This window comes from Peromyscus leucopus, chromosome 18, assembly GCF_004664715.2.
Source record: "Peromyscus leucopus breed LL Stock chromosome 18, UCI_PerLeu_2.1, whole genome shotgun sequence".
Classification (NCBI taxonomy): Eukaryota; Metazoa; Chordata; class Mammalia; order Rodentia; family Cricetidae; genus Peromyscus; species Peromyscus leucopus.
Window position 1 is genome coordinate 753,451 of NC_051078.1, and position 6,000 is coordinate 759,450.

Below are 6,000 nucleotides of genomic sequence, written 5' to 3' on the forward strand. Positions count from 1 at the left end.
ATAAATTGACTTAATTTTCATTTTTTCTAGAGTTTGCTTGCACTTGTAGGATCACTTCAATTTCTAGATCTAGACCACTATGAATACTCAGATCCATAAAATGCAATCATAATATTTCAAACTCCTTGAACCCCCTGGTTGGAAAGGCCAAGTTCTACAAGACACAGTTTAATGGAAAGGATACTTATGTATGTATAACAAACTTTAAAAAAAAATACATTCTACTGTACATCTTTTACTTTTCCAGTAATAAACTACATCTATATTCTCTATGTATTCCCATAGAGAAAAGATACATTTCCAAGTTCTACAACAGATTCTTTCCAGTCAGTAATTTTGTGTCCTGCGAAGGAATTTACTTTTATGGGTTTACATGTGAGTTTAATCAAGAAGCTCTAAGAATTAGTAATAGTTACAGAAGTTGCCACAAAAGATATGCTCTGAGAAAGTAAATGTTGATAATTTCATTTATTACTAAATGTGTTCTTTGCAAAAAGTGTTTTCTGTAGGAAGCAGATGGAATTCTGAGTGAATGTGTATTGTTTGACATGGGTGCAGCCATCTCAAAGACCCTGATGCTTCAGGCCCATAAGAATGGCAGTCTCCCCCTGGTCAGGCTAAGAGAATGGCAAATCCTTCACCTAGTGAGTATGCAAATGTTGACTCAATGTACAGAAATCAACTGCAGCTTCTTCCCCTAATATCTACAGCAAAACTGATGCCCTACAGACACCTCTTAGCAAGGCTAACTAACCCTTCCACTTTGCACTGTGCATAACAAATGTGCTGAGTTTCTATATCACATAGTAGGTAAGCTCCCTCCAGGCAAGCACTAGATACCGATCCCAGATTTTCTGTATGTGTGTCTGTCATGTTTAAAGTGTCATTTTCATTCCCATATCACTCCAGTCAGATTTCCAAGACCAAGCCATGCTGGGTGCAGCAACTTACAAATATATTTTTGGTATTAAAATGCGTAATAGTGGTCCATAAAGATGGTTCAGTGGATAAGAAGCACTTGCTATGCGAGCACAAGGAATATTTCAAATTGCCAAAATCCACTTTTTAAAAAGAGTTGTAGGGACAGTGCCTGCAATCCTGGCACTGGTGAGATGGAGACAAGTGGATTCCGAAAGCCTGATAGTCAGTCAATCTGGCACGAATGGTGAGCCGCATGTTCAGTGAAGAAACTGTTTCAAAAAGTAAGGTAAAGATTAATAGAAGAACGTAGCTGACATCTGGCCTGCACATGCTCATGCACAGATAAGCACGGCCAATCATACAGGTGCACACAAGCACACCACACACGCAAACAAAATATCTTATGTAAATTTTTGTTTGCAAATGTTCATTATACATGGTAGTAAATTTCATAAAGACTTTTAATACATTCTGACCATATTCACTCCTCCCCTCTCTTTCTTCTCCATCCCTGTCCCACTATTCCCATTCATACCCCAACTCTCATGCTCTATAAGAATACATGATGTAATGTATATCTCTATCTGAAATCTAAGATCCACATCTGAGACCAAACATCCCGCTGCAGAGGGGCCCAGCCCCCAGCAGATCAGAGAAACTGGAGGGCAGATGGAAAGCAGACAAACTACTGAACAGACCCACAGACACACATGGGAACTTTGTCCAAGGGCCAAAGCTTAACTCTTCACTTTCTTTTTCTTTCTGCTGAATGCTCTTACTCTGATCTCTGTGCTGACCTTTGACCCTGCTGTTTTTCTTCTACGTTTTCTTCCCAGTTGTTTCCCTTCTTACCTTTCCTGATGTTTTCTTTTCACTTCTTCCCTGGTGTTTCCTTTCTACCTTTTCTTTGTTTTTCCTTCCACATCTTTCCTTCTGCATTATCTATTTTTCTCTTATCCTGTTTATACCCCCAATACAAAGATTTTTATGCAAGAAAAGATTACCTCTGAACCAAAAGTGACATATCTTCCCAAAACAAATTAAAGTCTTTACGTAAGAAATTACATGAAGATCACAAGTTACAGATTTCCTTAGAAGTTCACAAATAGTTAAAAAAATTTGTATTAATTTTTCCACCTCCACCCCAAAGCAATGATTCTTTTATAATTGATAACAAAGTTTGAAGCGAGTCAAAAGTATATTTCAGCCAGTTCCTTTTGTAGGCAGGTAGCTGCTTGCAGATTCAGTATAGCAGATTCTTACAAAACTCCATTCACGTGGCCAGCTGACCATCTAATTATCTTTATACACAACAGGGTCATTTAATTTCCTTTCACAACTTTGCTGTTTTAAAGGCATGTTCTGGGGCCTATGATTAATTCTGTAAGCTACATGACCAAGGAATTCAGACCTAACTGTGGATGTAGGGATATAATTGCTTTCTTTAATCATCGACCTGTTTTACCACAGGCTGAATTCATGAGTCTGTAATGCTTGAAACATCCTAGTTCTTATTTTTTATCCTCTGCAAATCTCATATCTTAGAAAACGGAAGGTGACTTCTAGTCTATTTTTGCTTATTTTGTATCTCTTGATGGAGCGATTGGCAGAATAACCTAAACCATTTCACTAATCATCTTTACTAACTGCCTTAATTCCCCCACCCCTGTATCTTTTAGGCTAACTCAGAAAGTCCAGTTAAATCATAGATCTCACTAGTCATCATTGCTCCTATAAGAATTATCCTCATTATCACCTGCAAGTAAACTTCCCAGTGAGCAGTGGGATTTTCCCAAGAAAAGAAACAGTCACACTATACTGGATAGAGTGGGATCTTTTCATACAGTAATCACATCATGCCAAATACGACAGGACCGACTGTGGCAGCAGCAAGCAGGAGGAAGCACAGAAGGAGCAAGAGGCATTCTGGAGACAATCCCCAACACCCGGGGCTTTGCCTCTCCAGGGTTTAGTGAATTTGGTGAACTGAACTCCATAAGCTCCATTGCTGACTGCAGCTCCTCTGACATGGCCACCGACAACATTCCATATTTGTTTTTCTGAATCTGAATCATTTTACTTAATAATATGCTCTCCAGTTATAATCATTTTCTTGAAAATGACATCATTCTGTACTTCAGTGCAGATGTGTGTGTGCGTGGGCGAGGTGTGGGCTCGGTGAGGGTGTATGAGTGTGTTGACAGAAACCTATGCTGACCCCATGACGTAGTGTGCATAGCACTGCAATAAACCTAAGCATGCAGTGGTCTTTGTGGTATTTAGAGTCAGAGACCTACAAGTATACACTCTGGTGTGGTATAGGCATATTAATCAGTACGTTTATTTTTTAAGTCTATGAAGATGTGCAGAATAATTCAATGATAATAGTAATTCTTTTAGTAGTAAGTATAAAATATCTTATAATTTTGAATTAAAATGATAATTTCAAGTTGCTTATTAATTGCTATCAAGGTCCAAAATACAGTTATAGCACAATGAAATTCTAAGAAAATCAACCAGGGAGAGGAAACATTGAGGAGGGTCACAGAAAAACTCTATTCTATCACATTCCTGAATTCAAATTATTGGAAGAAACACCCACACAGAAAAGAGACTCCCCCGGCTGGAAGCTGTTCGAATTTTGGAATGCCCAAACTGATAACAGTGCTTCCAGAAAAGAATCTTCATTTTCCACTCCAAGAGAAGAGTTAGTCAAGATTAGTTAAATAGGTACAAAAGAAAGTGGAAATAAAAAATGTTGTGCTTGAGAAATACCATATAATATACTGATTACAACCAATATTACGTGTATGTGGTATAGCATTGGGTCTTGTTGATAGCAAATTTAAATTTAAATTTCACACTTATATACATAATGTCTTTACCGTGCTGATTTTTGTTTGGATTTTCAAGCTAGCATGCAAAGCAGTGGGCTCCATTATGAGACATCTACACACACTTTGCTCTTACGTGTCTTGCTTCTACACTGGCATCCCTGTCGCTTTGAGATCTTGCTGATGGGTTTCTCTTCAATATAGCAGTCCTGCTTTCAGGTCAAATCAGGAGGAGAAAACGTAGGCATGACTGATGGTCAGCCTACCTGGCACACTGCACTTCCAAATGAGAAGCATGGCACACCACGCTCCTAGCATTCTCAGAAGTCACAAGACTGAATTCTGAAGTAGGTGAGTCAGTAACCGGCCTGCTGATGAGTCTGCACTCTCCAAGTCTCCTGTTACATGCTTCTTCAGAACAGAGACTCTGGTGGTATGAGCACTCAAGGTCCCTCTGCGGTGAGGTGCTAGCCAATCACAGTCGATAGGCTTCCATATATAAATAGTTGTTCACATGCAATAAAGGAGACACTGTTCCCTGAAACCATCACTGGAGTAGTTCACTTCCAAGCTCTCACGGGCATGGTAGTCTTGTTGGGGGATGCCCTGGTAATGAAGGATTTGCTTCTCCTTTCATAGCCCTCCTCCGAGGTTTGTTTGTTTGTTGTTTTGATTTTTTGTTTTGTGTTTTTGTTCTGGTTTTTGTTTTTGTTTTTTTTTGAGACAGGGTTTCTCTGTGTAGCTTTGGAGCCTTTCCTGGAACTCACTCTGTAGCCCAGGCTGGTGAACTCACAGAGATCTGCCTGCCTCTGCCTCCCAAGGGCTGGGATTAAAGACGTGTGCCACCACTGTCTGGCTCTTCCTCCTAGTTTTAAAATCAACACTCATACCTTTATACATATGTATGTGTTCCTATGCATGTGCGTGTACATGTGCATGTGTGTGTGTGTGCATGCGTGCATGTGTGTGTGTGTGTGTGTGTGTGTGTGTAATCGTGTGTGTGTGTGTGTGTGTGTGTGTGTTCCACACAGGAAAGAAAACACAGTATTGGGCTTTATGAGACTGGCATATTTCACATAATATGATTGTTAGTGTGATCCATTTTTTCTATAAATTGCATGACTTCAGTAGTGAAGGCTGATTGTCCCATGAGTATGTGTACCACATCTTAATTATCCATTGGTCTGTTTTGGATGGATATCTAGGCTGGTTCATTTTCCCTGCTAGAGTGAATAGGGCTGCAATGAACATAGATGTGCAGGTACTTCAGGGGAAAGACTTTAGTGTTCCTCGGGTACATGTCCAACATTGGCATAGTTGGGTGATAAGGTAATTCTATTTCCATTTTTTTTGACAACTAATCCAATTTTCCAAGTGACTGGACCAGTTCCCATTCCTCCCCGCAGTGTATAGGGTTCCTCCTCCCCACATCCGTGACAGCACTTTCTGCCATTTGCTTTATTAATGATGGCTATTCTGAAAATAGATGTTTTACATACAATATATTCTGTTTATGATTTCCCTTCTCTCTACCCCTCCTAGCTCTCCCCAACCTCCCCTCCCATCTGGATCCAGCCCCTTTCTGTCTTTCCTTAGAAAATGAACAGACACCTAAAGGATAAAAATAAAATGAAATAGTAAAAAACAAACATATGGAAATGAGATAAAACAAACAGAAGGAAAAAAAGCTGAATAAAAGGCACATGAAACAGATATAGATGCAGAGATCCAGTCATTCACACATTCAGGAATCCCATAAAAACACCAAACTGGAAGCCATAACAATAATTATCATAGATATATGTTATAATGTCCAAATATATATATATATATGACCTGTAGGGTAAAAAAATTATATATGTATTAAATTAATTTTTTTAAAAGGGGAAAAAGAAAAACAAACAAACAAATAAAAAGCTCTAACACAACATGAGACAAAGAACCTGCAAAAATGTCTTTGAGTTCATTTTCTGTTGGTCTTCTACTTCTTGGCATGGGGCCCAAACCCTTAAGAGTAGTTAGTTTCCCCAGTGAAGCTTTCTCGGGGAAAACTAAATTTTTTTTGCAAATGAATATCACCTGGAGGCAGCTTCTGGCTAGGATAGGAGCATGTACACACTTCTCCTTTCAGCTTTAGAGCCCCATCTGGTGTAGATCCCTACAGGCCCTGTGCATGCTGCCTCATGCTCTGTGAGTTGTGTGTGGCCCCTGCTGTGTTTACAAGGCCTTGTTTCCTTGGTGTCCT